At 39.0% G+C, this 17,368-nt stretch overlaps 1 long non-coding RNA gene across 1 annotated transcript in view; it reads right to left on the bottom strand.

Annotated features, from left to right (window-relative positions):
- Nucleotides 1–11,511, bottom strand: part of LOC109026492 (uncharacterized) — a 69,661-nt gene extending 58,150 nt beyond the window's left edge. Inside the window, exons 1-2 of the long non-coding RNA XR_008679102.2 lie at nt 11,423–11,511; nt 11,233–11,331 (exon numbers count right to left, since the gene is read on the bottom strand). This is a non-coding gene — a long non-coding RNA (uncharacterized lncRNA). The remainder of the gene's footprint in view (nt 1–11,232; nt 11,332–11,422) is intronic.
- Between the last annotated feature and the right edge of the window lie 5,857 nt (nt 11,512–17,368).

Below are 17,368 nucleotides of genomic sequence, written 5' to 3'. Positions count from 1 at the left end.
AATCATGTCTGCTAAGGGGTTAATATCAGAATATATAAAGAATTCCTACAACTCAGCAACACATCCAGTCAAAAGACGGTCAAAGAACTTGCATAAACCTTCTCCAAAAATGAAATACAAGTAGCCAAGAAACAAGAAAAGATGCTCAACATCACTAGTCATTAGGAAATGCAAATCCAAACCACATTAGGGTGGCTACTGGGCCAGGTATGGTGGCTCACGCCTGTAATCCCAGCACTTTGGGAGGCTGAGGCAGGCGGATCACTTGAGGTCAGGAGTTCAAGACCAGCCTGGCCAAAATGGTGGAACCCCCGTCTCTACTAATAATACAAAAACTGGGGGGGGTGTGGTGGCATCTGTGTGTAATCCCAGCTACTCAGGAGGCTGAGGCAGGAGAATTGCTAGAAACTGGGAGGCAGAGGTTACAGTGAGCTAGAGATAGTGCCACTGCACAAAAAAAAAAAAAAAAAAAAGGCAGGGGGGATGTCTACTATATTCATCCATTAGTGCTGCTATAACAAAATACCACAAATAGGATAATTTATGAAGAACATATTTATTTCTCACAGTTCTGGAGGCTGGAAATTCCAACATCAAGGCACCGATACTCAGTGTCTGGTGAGTGCTCATTCTCTATGCTGCTAAGATGACCCCTTGGTGCTGCATCTTCCAGAGGGGATGAACATTGTGTCCTCACATGGCAGAAGGAGGAAGGGCAACAGGGCCTAAGTAGTTTTCTCCTACCCTTTATAAGGCACTAATCCATCCATGAAGGTGAAGCCCTCACGACTTAATCACTTTCCAAAAGGCCCCACCTCTTAATATCATCACACTGGGGATTAAGTTTTAACCTTAATTTTGGAAGGGACACATTCAAATAAGAGCAGATACCAGCAGAAAAAATATATATATAAAAATAAAAACTACACACAAACCAGAAAATAAATATTGGCAAAGATGTAAGGAAATTCCAACCCTTGTATCCTGCTAGTGGGAACACAAAATGATGCAGCCACTATGGAAGAGTATGGCAGTTTCTTTAAGATTAAGTATAGAATTACCATGCAATCCAGCAATTCCACTTCTGGTATATATCCAAAAGAATTAAAAGCACGGTTTCAAGAAGGTATTGCACATCCACGTTCATTATAGCATTATTCACAGTAGCCAAAAAGTGGAAGCAACCCACCTGTTCATTAATGGAAGAATGAATAAACAAAATGTTGTAAATTCTTCTTTATAAAGGAAAGAAATTCTAACATACACTACAACATGGATGAATCTTGAGGTCATTATGTGAAATGAAATAGTCACAGAAAGACAAATTCTGTATGATTCCACTCTATGAGGTATCTACAGCAGTCAAATTCACAGAAACAGAAAGTAAAATGGTGGTTGTCAGGGGCTTGGGGAGGGAGAAATGGGAAGTTGTTTAATGGCTATAGAGTTTTATTTTAGGAAGATGAAAAAGTCCTGGAGATTGGTTGAATAAGGATGTAAATATACTTAACAGTACTGAACTATACATATAAAAATGGTTAAGATGGTTAATTTTGTTATGTATATTTTGTCACCATTTTTAAAAACTCATAACATGTAGGAAGTTCTGATTTAATGCTGAGTGGATGGATGGGTGGGTGAAATCTTATGGGGCAGTGAAAAGGTCATTGCATTCAGGTGACCTTGTGCTATCCTACTAGTTGTGTGACTCTCAGCCTCTCAGAAACTCAGCTCTCTTCTCTTCAAAAGAGAAACAATAACACCCTCGTCCCCATAGGCTTATTGTGAGGCTTGCCTTCAGTAAGCCATGTATGTGAAAGCATGACACCTTGCATAATTGAATAAGAGTCTAGGTAGTAAAATATTATAATTACTTGGTTAACATACACACGCATGCACGCACACACACACACCCCCCACACAGAAAGAGAGAGAGAGAGCCTTTCACCCAAGGTTACATTTTTCAATAAGTATCACATCTCTGTCAATATCACTTAACTAATTAGGGCCCAGGGTTCTAAATCACAATTTGAGAATGGGTTATAAATACAGAGAAGTGTCGTAGTATGCTCAGTAGTTTTTAATCTTTCACAAGAGATTATGAAACAACCTTGTGTACAATGGAAAAAGACATAAATCTCTTGTTCTGCTGTAAAATTATTTATAATAGTCTTTATTTTTTTTCTTCCTATTAGTCATTCCCTATCTTCTGTTGAATTCTGAAATAAATGTGTCCTCCAATTTGTTGGGGGAACATAAACTCAGATTTCCTCTCTGATGGTTCTGGGAAGGAAGTGGGTTTTAACTTAAAGCAAAGCTCATGTATCTAGCAATATATCCACTTTGTTTTTTTCACCTTTCTTAAAGGAAAAATAGGAAATTAAGTGTATCGTGGTAGAACAATTTGGTTGATAAGGTAACATTAAGAGGAAGTTTGGGGTTCATTTCATTTTACTCACTGACCACTGCTGATGCAAAAGAGGGTAAGTTCCGTCACTTCCTTAGGCTGTCATTTGGTTCACACAAACTGGAAATCTGGCTGCTTCTTAGATGCCTTGGGAAGAAAACCCAAGAGCGCGTGATGCACTTCATCACTGATACTGAGAATGTTTCAAGTCCAGCCTGTAACTGCCAGCTTGTTTTGTTGCTTTAAATCAAATACTCAGCCTTCGGAAAAACACTTAGCCTTGAAATATCTGCCTGAAGAATTGTCAGTTCTGTTTTAACAGCCAGATCACCTTTTTGGTGTATATTCGGGAAGACTGAGCCTCTGTCTAAAGTCAATATCTGCTTTCAGAGAAAAAAAAAAAAAGAGAGAGAGACAGAGACTCCACTGAAGGGATTTAAAAAACACAGCTCAGTTGGGTCGAAATGTTGTTTTAGAAACAGTTGCCCATGTAACAAAATTCAAAAAAACTCTTACTCAAAACACTGCATTCAAACCCATGTCCTGCTGATCTCTCATATGTAAAGTATAGATAGATAAACTCATCTCAGTTCATGTCCTTTGCAGGGACATGAATGAAGCTGGAAACCATCATTCTTAGCAAACTAACACAGGAACAGAAAATCAAACACCGCATGTTCTCACTCATAAGTGGGACTTGAACAATGAGAACACAGGGACACAGGGAGGTGAACATCATACACTGGGGCCTGTCGAGGGTGGGGGTCTAGGGGAGGGATAGCATTAGGAGAAATATCTAACGTAGATGATGGGTTGATGGGTGCAGCAAACCACCATGGCATGTGTATACCTAGGTAACAAACCTGCATGTTCTGCTCGTGTATCCCAGAATGTAAAGTAAAATAATAAAAAAAAGAAACTCATCTCAGCTTCTGACTTGCACAAAAGAAAAGCTTCCTGTGGTCTGTCTGCATGTTCTACTTCAACAACCAAGCTGACAGCAGAAAGTGGCAACACAGGGCAGTAGCATTTTTTAAAGAAAAGTTTGAAATTTGAAAGAAAAATAGGATAAGTGGAGCGTAAAAGCAGAGCCAAAGGAACTGACGGAAAAATTGCAGTATCAACTCTACTGGACCGGAGCCCTCGGTACCTTTCAAATTGCCCTTCTTGAAACAAATGCTTACACCTATGAATAAATATTTGTTTACTTGCTTTAATCTCCAATTTTGCAGCCAATAGAACCTGCCTGAGCTCTCCCCAACTCTTCCCACTTTGAAATCTTCCTCTGTGTTCTCTCCTACATCCCACCTTTCATGCCCCACTACCACTCTCCCATCCCCTACTAGTCAGATGGTCTTAGGACGACTGTAGGTCCCCAGGGCCACAGAGGCCCCTAGTTAGGTGGAGAGGGGTTATTAGCAGGTGGGGAGACCTGCAGAGATGACCGAGCAGGTGGAGAGGAGTGACCAGCTTATTATTCATTCGTTCATTTATTCAACAAATATTTATTTAGAGTGTATTTTCTGCCAGGAATTATTACAGATTCTGAAGATCCAGAAATAAAAAGATAATCAAAAATCCTTCTCTCCTGGAGCTTACATCTAGTGAGATAAAGAGTATATAGTATGTTAAATGGTCATGAGTACTAAAGAAAAAATTAAACCTGGGAAGTAAGAAAAAGATTGTTACAGAATGGTTGCAATTTAGGTTAGTCAAGGGAGCTATCTTTAAAGGGTGACATTTGAGTAAAGACCTTAAAAGAGACATGAGCCAAGAAATTATATAGCAAAGGAGTATTCCAGAAGGATGCATCAAAGCGAAAAGGTCCTGAGGTCTGACTTGTTGAAGTAGCAGCCCAAAAGACAGAATTACTAAAGGGGAGAGTTGAAGGAGACAAGGTCAAAGAGGTAGGAAGGACTGATCATGTAGGCCCTTGGCTGATTTTCTTAGTATAATGGGGAACTATTAGAGGATTCTGAGCAAATAACTATTCTGACTTGACTTATATTTTTAATAGATCTGGAATGGACACGCATTTTCATTTATGACTTGCCTATTCCCATTAAGTTCCTAATAAAGGTAAAGGGGAAAACAACCGAGGACTAGACTACTAGGAAGGAGTTATTAGGTGGAGAGACACTCGTATTGTTGTAAGATAACAAAGGCAACAGGAGTCAGGGCTATAGATGTCCTATTGCTCAAGAAAGAAACTTCAAAGAGAAATGTATTGCTCTTCCATGACCAGGTATGGAACTTCAGAATGAATGTCTGAGTATACGACATTGTAAGCAGAAATCTGAGTCTCAAGAGAAGAAAAATCTCAGTTTGAGCACCTGGCTGCCGAGCTCTGACCCATCTTAGGAGAACTTCATCATGTCAGAGCCTGGATGACATCGCTGGTGTTAAACCCTATGGATGATCTTAATCATTCTTACTTGATCTCTCTGCAGTATTGAAGACTGTTTTTCCATTCTTAAAATCCTCTTTCCTTGTCCTTCTGTGACTTTAGGAACACCTCCCTTCTCTGGTATTTCTCCTTTCTCCAACACCATTCCTTCTCTGGACCCGTTATGGCCACTCTTCTTCCTATGCTTTGTTCAGTTCTCCAGTGTACATTTTAGCCCTATTTCCTCTCACTCTTGCTAAACTTACTCTTTCCGTGATTTCAATTATCATAGATATTTGGACATTTACTCCACTTGAATATCCCATAGTCTTTCAAAGCCAGCATATTCCACATTTAGTCACCATATTTACCCCTTCCACTATTCCCTTCTCTTTTCATTTGTTGACTCTTACTTATCCTTCAAAATTCATATTACATTATCCAGAAACTCTTTCCTGGGGGCTCATCTCCAGCTGTTTACAGCCTGGTCTCAGACCCTATATTCCAGCTCTAACAGCTTTCACTTTGCACTTACCTCCACCATAGTATTTGTTACACTGAGAGGCAATTATTTGAGTAGGTGAAAAAATATTATACTTTAAAAACTATTTGATCGGGCTGTAGAATTTATCCAGAGTACAGAGACAACTGATTTTTCATTAAAAAAGACTTTTGTTATAAAACATAGTCAATAAAGAGATGTATTACTCTGCTTAATAACGTAGGAGAGTAACTTTCTGAATCAGAAATTTGGGTTTAAAAAGAAAAACTAAGGAATATTCTGCTTTTCCTCAACAACTGAGGAAGAATACAAGAAAAGCCAGGAGTATGGAGTCCTGAGGAAGTAAGAAAAAAAGGAGAAGGAATTCAATTCTGAGGAATGAATCATAGCAATACAGTGACAGGCCAGGACCAAGAAGAGAGCTGACCGAGAGGGGACTCCCTATGAAGATGGCTTGCAGGCTTCAGACACAGTGTTGTTTTCTCCTCTCTGCTGGAATTCCTCTCTCTTGTCTCTAAACCCTTAGGAAAATTATTTCATATATGATAGTCCTGTGTTAGCTGTCCCTGGGAAGGAATGAGAAGAGGCTCTGTCCATGAATCCCATGTAGGGCAAAGTGGTGGGCAGTGCACGCCCTGGGCCAGGGTTCTGATAAAAGAGGTGATTGAGGAGAGGTCTGGAAACAGCTTTTGGAAGAAGATAATGTGGCTCCCCCAGTATGTTAGTCCATTTTGCATTACTATCAAGGAATACCTGAGGCTGGGTAATTTATAAAGAAAAGAGGTTTAGTTTGACTTATATTTCTACAGGCTGTACAGGGAACATGGTGCTGACATCTGCTTCTGGTGAGAGCCTCACAAAGCTTCCCAATCATGGTAGAAGGCAAAGGGAGAGCTGGTGTATCACATAGCAAGAGGGAGCAAGTGGGTGGGGAAGAGGCATCACATTCTTTTAAACACATGGGGAAAGGATTCCCTATTTAATAAATGGTGCTGGGAAAACTGGCTAGCCATATGGAGAAAGCTGAAACTGGATCCCTTCCTTACACCTTATACAAAAATTAATTCAAGATGGATTAAAGACTTAAATGTTAGACCTGAAACCATAAAAACCCTGGAAGAAAACCTAGTCAATAGCATTCAGGACATAGGCATGGGCAAGGACTTCATGTCTAAAACACCAAAAGCAACGGCAAAAAAAGCCAAAATTGACAAATGGGATCTAATTAAACTAAAGAGCTTCGGCACAGCAAAAGAAATTACCATCAGAGTGAACAGGCAACCTACAGAATGGAAGAACGTTTTTGCAACCTACTCATCTGACAAAGGGCTAATTTCCAGAATCTACAATGAACTCAAACAAATTTACAATAAAAAAATAAACAACCCCATCAAAAAGTGGGCAAAGGATATGAACAGACACTTCTCAAAAGAAGACATTTATGCAGCCAAAAAACACATGAAAAAATGCTCATCATCACTGACCATCAGAGAAATGCAAATCAAAACCACAGTGAGATACCATTTCACACCAGTTAGAATGGCGATCATTAAAAAGTCAGGAAACAACAGGTGCTGGAGAGGATGTGGAGAAATATGAACATTTTTACACTGTTGGTGGGACTGTAAACTAGTTCAACCATTGTGGAAGTCAGTGTGGCGATTCCTCAGGGATCTAGAACTAGAAATACCATTTGACCCAGCCATCCCATTACTGGGTATATACCCAAAGGATTATAAATCATGCTGCCATAAAGACACATGCACACGTATGTTTATAGCGGCACTATTCACAATAGCAAAGACTTGGAACCAACCTAAATGTCCAACAACGATGGACTAGATTAAGAAAATATGGCACATATACACCATGGAATTCTATGCAGCCATAAAAAATGATGAGTTCATGTCCTTTGTAGAGACATGGAAGAAACTGGAAACCATCATTCTCAGCAAACTATCACAAGGACAAAAAACCAAACACCCCATGTTCTCACTCATAGGTGGGAATTGAACAATGAGAACACATGGACACAGGAAGGGGAACATCACACACCGGGGACTGTTGTGGTGTGGGGGGAGCGGGGAGGGATAGCATTAGGAGATATACCTCATGCTAAACGATGAGTAAATGGGTGCAGCACATCAACATGGCACATGTATACATATGCAACAAACCTGCACATTGTGCACATGTACCCTAAAACTTAAAGTATAATAATAATAAAATTTAAAAAAAAAAAGAAAAGCTACTCCTGCTTGCTTCTGGTTGCATTTGCATGGAATGTCTTTCTCTACCTGTTTCCCTTAAGTTTATGTGAGTCCTTATGTGTCAGCTGAGTCTTATGGAGGGAGCAGATAGTTGGTTTATGAATTCTTATCCATCCTTTAATTCTGTATCTTTTCAGTGGAGCATTTAGGCCATTTATATTCAATGTTAGTATCGAGATGTAAGGTACCATTCCATTCATTGTGCTATTTCTTGCCTGTTTACCTTGTTTTGTTGTTGTTGTTGTTGTTGTTCGTTTGTTATTGTTGTTGTTGTATAGGTCCTGTAATATTTACGCTTTAAAGAGGCTCTGTTTTAATGTTGTTCCAGAATTTGTTTCAACATTTATAGCTCCTTTTAGCAGTTCCTGTAGTGCTGGCTTGGTAGTGCCAAATTCTCTCAGCATTTGTTTGTCTGAAAAAGACTGTATCTTTCCTCCATTTATGAAGCTTAGTTTCAGTGGATACAAATACTTGGCTGATAATTATTTTGTTTAATGAGGCTGAAGATAGGGCCGAAATCCCTTCTAGTCTATAGAGTTTCTGCTGAGAAATCTGCTGTTAATCTGATAGGTTTTCCTTTATAGGTTACCTGGTCCTTTTACCTCACAGCTCTTAAGATTCTTTTCCTCATCTTAACTTTAGATAACCTGATGACAATGTGCCTAGGCAATGATTTTTTGCAATGTATTTCCCAGGTGTTCTTTGAACTTGTATGTCGATGTCTAGGTCTCTAGCAAGTCTGGGAAGTTTTCCTTGATTATTCCCCAAAATATGTTTTCCAAACTTAGATTTCTCTTCTTCCTCAAGAAGGCTGATAATTCTTAGTTTGGTTGTTTAACATAATCCCAGATTTCTTGCAGGCTTTGCTTGTATTTTCTTATTCTTTTGTCTTTGTTGGTTTGGGTTAATTTGAACACCTCGTCTTCGAGCTCTGAAATTCTTTCTTTTGCTTGTTGGAATCTATTGCTGAGACTTTCCAGAGCATTTTGCATTTCTATAAGTGCATCCATTTTTTTCCTGAAGTTTTGATTGTTTGTTATTTATGCTATCTATTTAATTGAAACTTTCTCCCCTCATTTCTTGTATCATTTTTTTTCACTTCCTTAAATTGGGCTTTGCCTTTTCTGGTACCTCCTTGATTAGCTTAATAACTAACCTTCTGAATTCTTTTCCAGGTAAATCAGGGATTTCTTCTTCATTTGGATCCATTGCTGGTGAGCTAGTGAGATTTTGGGGGGGTGTTAAAAAACCTTGTTTTGTCATATTACCAGAGTGGGCTTTCTGGTTCCTTCTCCTTTGGGTAGGCTCTGTCAGAGGGAAAGTCTAGGGCTCAAGGCTGTTGTTCAGATTCTTTTGTCCCACGGGGTGTTCCCTTGAGGTAGTACTCTTCCACTTTTCCTAGGGATGTGGCTTCCTGAGAGCAGAGCTGTAGTGATTTTTACCCCTGATTTTTATCCCATGCAGGTTGTCAGGGAAGTTGAAGTCACAGGCCTCACCCAGCTCCCACATAACCCAAAGGGCTGGTCTCACTCCCACCATAGCCCCTACAACAGCACTGAGTCTGTTTCCAGGCAGTGGGTGAGCAGGGCTGAGAATTTGCCCCAGGCTACCAGCCTCCCAGCTGCAAAAGCAAGTAGGGCTTTGGTACTTCCCCACCTGTAGACTCTGCACACTGGATTCATGCCCTCCCCCAAGTTCTGGCCATGAGACTTCTCAATCTGTTCAAATTGTTACAAAGTTCAGCTGGAAGTTTCCTTCTCTTTGTGACCATTTCCCAGTGCCTCTGGTAGCCCTCCTCAAGGACCCCTGTGAGGCAAGGCAGAAATGGATGGCTAGGGAACCCAGTGAACCCACAGGGCTTTTCATGCTGCTTTCTCTAGCAGTGTATGTCACTTGGCTCTCTAAATTGACTCAGCTCCAAGTAAGGTCAAAATCTTCTCCTGTGATCTAGACCTATAGGTTCCCCAGTGAGGATGTGTGTTCAGGAGCTGACTATTCCCCTTTCTCACTTCCACAGTTTGCAGTTTGGGCTCCCACAGCATTTGGGGTGTCTCCTGAGACCTGCAGGAGCAATCCGCTTCCTTCAGAGGGTCTGTGGGTTCTCTCAGCGTTCCCGATTTATTCCTGCAGTCAAAGTTCATGATACAAGCCTCCACACGCTGCTTTGTCTGTCCAAGTGGGAGCTGCAATCCAGTCCTGCCTCCCATCCACCATGATCTCTGGAATACATCTGAAATGTTCTATGTCTTGATTTGAGTGACAGTTTCACACATATACTCATGTATGTGTGTGTATATGTGTATGTATATATATATATGAGTTACACACTTACAGTTTGTGAGTGTTACATTTTAATAAAAATAAATCTTAGAAATGACTACATATTTGTTCCTTTTCTTTTATCAATATACTTCCTCTAGTATTCATATAGAGAACCAGGGCTAAACTCATGTTTACAAAGGTAAACAGCAGAATGAATTGATATCCTAGACATTGAAAAGAACAAATGTGAGATTAAAATTTCAAACAGTTTTGAAAACTACTACATTGTGTATTCTTGCACTATCTCTCCCTTTCTTGATATCAGACCATTGCTCATGCTGTTTTCTCTGCTTAAAATGTTCTTACTTCTCCCGTGACTTGTCTACTCATCCTTTAGGTCTCATTGCTTGCTCTGGAAAACCTTTCCAGAACCTCAACTCTGAGTTAGGTACCCCTCTTATGTACTCTTAGAACACCCTTTGCTTACTACTATCATCCACTTGACACTCCATAATGCAATTGCCTTCTTAATTTATTTGTTTCCCAATTAAGCTGTCAGTTCCTGAAGGGAAACTTGAGTTACTGAAGGTTGTGTCTTCCACACTTGGCACAGTGCCCGGTAGGTGCTCACAAATCATTGGTTGAATTATTATTTGGATGTAGAACAAGCTGGACCTATCAATTCTCAGCAGAAAGATTATGTACGATTCCTGATTCCAGCAGTATAGCACAATGGACTTAGAGGCAACTGGAAACAGTTTATCACTGTCTACGTCACCATTGTAGTGATGAGAGTATCTCACTTCTGGGGTTTCTTCAATGCACATCACACCTCATTATAATTTTAAAGAAAGGAAACTGAAAACTGGGTTAAAGAAATCTCATCACTAGAAGGTGTTGAAGAAGACTCCTAAATAAATTAGATTTCCAAACCCAAATGCCAAAAGCTTAGAAAGAGTAGAAATGAATGTGATGGATTGTGTTTTTGCTCCCAATTATTAGGGCCCTTCCTGAAAGTATTTTATATATCCTCACCATTGACCTATGACTTGCAGGACTTCCATTTGGAAGAATTATATTTACTTGTCCCGTTGAGGTCAGCTTGGCCACTGATTTACTTTGGCTAATAAAATGTGAGAAAAAAAAATAACACATACCATGTCTGAGAGGAAGCATTAAAAGCCATTCCTTATTTAGCCTTTTTACCCCGGTTTGCAACAAGAACAGCATATTCCAAACGGGGGTGGCTCCTTCAGTCTGGATCCTGGAACTTGTCACCATCATAGACCAATGTAATGTGAGCAGGAAATGAACCAGTGTGGCTGCAAGACACTGAGATTTTGAGGCCTTACCGCAGTAAAACCTAATCTAAGAAATGGAAGCAAGCATCAGGTGGAGCACTTACCAGACTCAAGAAAGCCTATTTGTCCCAAGAGACAGCCAGTCCTTAGCTCTCATGGATCGTCACAATGTAGAACTGCACGCTAACTCTTGCCAGATCTTCCTGTAAGAGGAGCCAAATTTTTAATTAAATCAATTCCTGATTTTTAATTAAAATATACCTTCTTTTTAAATGTTGGCAGCTAAATCCATACGTTTAAAAAACACAGGGCAAATCAAATCAAGTGATACACTCATATTCTCTTTTCCATTCCATAGTTTGCTCATATATAAAATAAGAATGCTAATATCTGTTCTGCCTCTCTAACAGAGTTATTTTGAGCGTTACATTTATCTTACCTTATATTTGTTTTTTTATTTTAAAAAATTTTGAAATGATAAACTAACAAAGGTCAGGGAAAGTTCTTAGACTACTCTGGCAAAGCAGGCTGGACAATTCTAAGGCGATGAGGTACCAAGGAGGCTAGTAGTATAAACCACAGTGCCTCAACTTTCCTGCCCCTCCCCTGTTCTCCACTCCTCCGTGAAAAACATGAAAAGCAGACTTCTCCACTGGCAGATCAGACTAGCATGCAACCATCTTCAGGAATACTCTAAGCCTGAAATAGTTGAGAGGTAAGTAATTGACAAAAATGAATGGTTCTCTGTCATGAAACAAGCAAGGTATAATTTTGTGTTGATCGATCCAAGTTGCCGTTCCTAGATTATAACATTGAACTTCATCCTTATTAACTATGTCATAGAAATGACTCAGGCAATTCAAAAAATAGCTTAAGGACATGTAGTATCAAGAAAATTGGATAAGTTTTTTATGTTTGATCAAATGCCTCAAAAGTACTTGTTTTATTTTATGCAAAGAGTCAAAATTCTTAAAAGATGTGGATTTGTCTAATAATTTGCATGATATAGCTCATAGGTAGAATTTTATGATAATTCTGAATGTGTACTTCAGTAAAAATGTTTTTGAAAAATTTAAAGAAGATTAGGGAATGCCTGAAAGAGAAAAATGTAATCTGATGTATATTTTTTTCTGTTGCATTTTCAGGGCTCACATTTTTTCCTTCCATTGTGCAGATACGCCACTAGAGAGCAATGTAGGGCTCTGCTTCCTCACACCCTGTGTGAGGTGCTGAATCTGACCTGTGATTTCCTCATTGAGAACCCTCCACGTTTTGACTTACTTCAATAGGGCCAGGTAGTCTATACGGCATTGTGCCAGATGCTGGAAACAGAACAACAGAGACAGGACCCACAAATACAAAGGAACAGATTGTTCAGAACAACCTGAGACAGGTGTTAATAAACAGGCATGTGTCAGCACTACAGGAGTTTAGAGAATTGCTAACTATGTGATTCTGCAGGAAAGGAAAGTGGGCGGTCATGGAAAAGAAAGCACTCTCAGACTCTGACCAGTCCAGGCTGAAGAAGGTATGAAAGCTGAATTTTAGGCTGAGTTTCCTTTTCATTTTCCCCTTCCTGCCTTAGCAATGGACCTCCATACTGGAGGGAACCTGAAGCTAGGATATGACATAGGTTACCCGCAGGATATATAAAAAATGATCAGCCCATACACCCAGGACTGCCCGTGAGAAGTTGCTTTCCTCTGCACTGCAATATTCATTTGTCATTTATTGATTTGAGAAATATTTATTGTGAAGGGTGCCCTAAGCACTCATTGGTAAATAAGATAGCCATAGTCAGGGTGTGTCCACTTAAAAACTGTAGTCCAGTGGAGACACAATGATTGCAACGTAGTGTAATAAGTCCTGTGTAAGGGAAGAAGATGGAACCACACAAGTATAGAGCAGGGGCACCTGACAAAGACAGGAAGTCAGGGAAGGCTTCGTGGAGGAAGTACTATTCAATGAAGACCCTAAGCAGAATTGGAGGCCACCTAAAAAGGAGTAGGTGTATTCCAGGTGAAGACAGCACACCCCAGAGGAAAAAAGAATCCAATAGGATTTTATTTGTGTACACACAATTTTGAGATCTTGCTGTTTTCCACTTACCCATTTTATCCTGAGTCTCCATATCTTTAACTATTTTTGAAAACATGATTTTAATAGTTTTGCTAATAGTCCATTGTAAGAATAGTGACATTTATTTACCCATTTTCAGAAATAGCATTTTTAAGACTCATGCTAATCGCTCTCCCTTTGTCAATATAAAATCATGTGAATTAATTCTTACTGCTTATATGAATATCCACAACATTTCCATTACTTGGTTGACTCTTGAGCACAATTCCTGCAACTCAACCTGATATCCAGCCATAACAAACACTGAATTTATGGAAGGTATTAAATTATTATGTATTGTTTAATTTTAACTTTTTAATAAAATTTGCTGCAGTTGTTTTACATGAATTGGCAGGGCCTGAAGAGATACTCTGGATTCTTTTCTTGCTGCTCAGATTACCCCCTCTGTGTCATTCATTCTTCCGTCTCTCCCAAGTCTGCATCTCCACTCCGTCCATCCAATAGTCCCTCAATCTCAGGCTCCTCCCTCTCTGGGATGCTCTGCTGATACTTATCTCCATCTTTTATCCAGTAAATACTTTTTTTTTCTCTGTGGTCGGTCCAGTTTCCTGAAGCTGCAAACATTAGCTTCATAAATGATTTTTTTAAACCACACTTTGGATAAATATGTAAGTATGATATATGTGGCAAATTGCTCACATAGCAAATTGATTTTCTGGGTCAGGCAGGAAAGACTTTCACAAAAATCTTACAGGAAGTAAGATGATTGAGATGGAGTATCCAGTCACCTTCTGTTGAACCATTTCAGACCTAATTTATATTTTTTATTCTGTCTCCCTTTAAAATTGAGCTTCCTCACATTTCCATACCTTTCATTTTAACCTACTTTAATGATAAGGTTTTTGGTTTGTTGGGTTTTGTTTCTGACTGTTTGCATTTATTGTCTTGGTATTCATTTATGCTTACTTAGCAAGGTATATTTCAGAGAGAAACAGCTCACTGGTTTCATAGCTGCACAGCACTAGCTCTTCAGTTCAAACTCTATTTTCACTGAAAGATTTGTTGCATCTCATGTCTCTTACATTGCTGTGTGACTCACCATGAGTTTGGGAGTCTTTCAGAACCTCAGAACACTCAAATGATTTAAATTTTTCAAATATGTTCATTTCACATACAGGAAGTCACTTTCATTTGGACCACCGGGTCTTGACATTAGAAATGAGAAGGTCCATGGCTCCACAACAGCTACCTCAGCCTGGCACGTGCCCTGGCCTCAGAGATTCACAGTCCAGTTCTTTGTCCAGTTGGGTGGCTCCTGTCTACCACCTTACCATGCCCACTTAACTTATGCAAAGTTAATATCACAAGTAGCCACCTGTTCCTTGCAGTGAAAATTGTACTTACCACTTTCATAGCCCCAAAATATCCATGTATCTTTATTAACAGGCGCTTAACAACTTGCATCATTTAAAATGCCTCCCCTGCCTATCAGCTGATGATGGCCGCAGGAAGGTGGGCCTGGAAGATAACAGCTAGCAGGCTAAGGCCAGACACTGACACTTGCAGTTGTCTTTGGTAGTTTTTTTGCACTAACTTCAGGAACCAGCTCACGATCTCACGATGTATGGAAAAATAATCTTTGTATTACTATTGTCAGGTAAGTGATTTTATTTCATCTTGGTTCTGTTATATTGGGTATGAGATCATAGAATAAAATATGAACTACCCTATTTTAGTTCTATCTTATTTAAATGAATAAATGAGTAGTATTTCCTCTTCCAGTCTGGTGGATGGATTTTACTGGAACTCAGCTACCAATATGGGGGAAATGGCACAAGGGAGCCCAGTATCTATGGCCGAATCCAGTTTTCTAGTATGAGAAGCTTACTTCAATTCTAAGTCTAGCTAGAATTAAAATAATTTTATCAAATGCTATGAGAAATACCTCTCTGTGAATAAATGTATTGCTTTGCTTGAGTTATAAGGAGATTCATCTCCAAATTAAAGAGTTATTAACGAAGGTGTTGGTAGCTATATGGCTTTTAGTTGTCAAAAGGTGTAATTTCCTATTTCTGCCAAATGGTGAGAAGCCAAAAGCATGAACACTGAAACCGTGGGGAGTTGTTCGCTTCTCTGTGGGTCCATTACTAAAGTGTCACATAGGAAGAAAAAAAACAAAAACAACTCTTACTGGCTTAGGTGTCGTGTGAATTTTAGGAGAAATTTAAATCCATTAAAATAAATATAGGGTCATTATTAAATTGTATTAATTCAATAATTTGAATTTAACTTAGTTTAAATTTAATTATTAATTTAGTGTCTTAAATTAACATGATTTTGGCCTCTTTCTGAGAATATTATAGTTAAACATCCTCTGAAGCGCAGTGCTTATGTGTTAGCAATACTAGTGCCCAGCACACAGGGGGCAGGCAGTTGCTTGAAACATTCTGAGTCTATTAGACATTGCTGTAACCCAAGTGAGAGCAAGTATCAAGGATCTACTGAGCATACAGTAGCATACAGGGAAGAGAGGATCTACTGAGCATACTCTGTAGCATACAGGGAAGAGAGATCAGCATTTTCTAAGATACCCTAGGGGAGGATAAAATAGTGCAATAGTTAAGAGCACAGGCATGAGGAACAGACAGAACTGGGTTCAAATCTAGTTTTACTTCTCAAGGCTGGGGAACATTAAGGCAAATTAAGTGCCCACATTTTTATGTGTCCTCGTCTTTAAAATGCAGGCAATGATGGTACTTACCTCATAATAATTGCGTAAAGATTAAACAAAATATTTAATGGAATACACTTACTGATGCCTGAAACAAAATAAAATGTTAAGCTTACTATGCATTTTCTATGATTAGAATTAACTATCATGATTCATAAGTATTAATAATATAAGTATTATTAAAATAAGCAGTAGCTATCAATAATTACAGACTAGGGAACAAACTTCCGTATGTGATTGGTGACTTCTGAGAGTCAGAGAGAAAAGAAAATTACAGAAAGAAAACAGAAAACAAACATAGCTACTCTAATTTTTTAAGCAGAAAAGTATGAAAACATTTAGTTTGAAGAAAAGAAAACAAATGAAAGGGATGTAGTGTAATATTTGTATATGTATTCATATATTTGAAGTGCTATTACACAGAAAAAAAGATGTATTCTTTGTGTTGCTCCATGGGGCAAACCAAACTGGGTGTAACTCAAACAAAATTACACACTGCATACTCTACTGGGGGTGTGCCCAGCATTTGGGAAAACTTGTGTGACTTACAAGTGCCCCAAATTTGGAAAGGTTCCTGGCAAAGAAATGATATTTTTTTTAATTTCTACAACTACACAAGCAGATAGTGAATTAAAGGAAACTCTCTCGATGTGGCTACTTTATAGTATAACAGAAAGGTGGAAGATCAAGTTTTTCCCCCATACTGATTAGCTGAAGAGTAAACATGGTAAAGTGTTTTCCTTTTTTTTTCTTCTTTTTTGCTATGAAAAAAAGACGATTGTCTTGCTTTCTCCAGGAATCTTAAGAATAAAGCCGATATTTCTAATTCTCAACTTACCAGAGATCTTCTTCCAAATGGAGAATCCATTTTTTCTAATATGACTTGATTCCCAGTCCCTGAGTTCCTGCACTCATTTGATGATTCAGTCATTACATGTCAGATTGTGAAGCAGACACTGAGCCCACAGCAGGAAGAAAAATGAGCTCCCGTGGAGGATACACGGAGGGTGGGCGCAGTGGATGGTGGGAGGGAACGCAGATAATAAATGGAGCAACAACTATCTTATTAAAATAAGATAAAAACAGTCAAAAATAATACAAAGCATATAAAACCAGGTGAGATTATAAACATGAATGCCGAAAACTGCTTAAGAAAAGGGTAGCAGGGAATTATTTTCTGAGTAGGTGACATTTATGCTAAACGTGGAACAAGGAGACGGAGCCAACCCTGAAAATTCTGGGAAAAGAGGACGGAAGGCAGAGGGAAGAGCAAGAGCAAAAATTCTGAAACAGGAGGTAAGTTAGTGTTTTCAAGGAAAAGCTGGAGCTTTTATCTGAAAATCAGATTCTGAAGCTAAGAACCAATTTGAAAATACAATACTATATCACTTCAACTAGGAAATTATGGCATAAACCAGGAGTCTCCAAAA

The sequence above is a fragment of the Gorilla gorilla genome, chromosome 3 (genome assembly GCF_029281585.2).
Source record: "Gorilla gorilla gorilla isolate KB3781 chromosome 3, NHGRI_mGorGor1-v2.1_pri, whole genome shotgun sequence".
NCBI lineage: Eukaryota > Metazoa > Chordata > Mammalia > Primates > Hominidae > Gorilla > Gorilla gorilla.
This window is presented reverse-complemented; position numbering and strand designations above follow the sequence as displayed.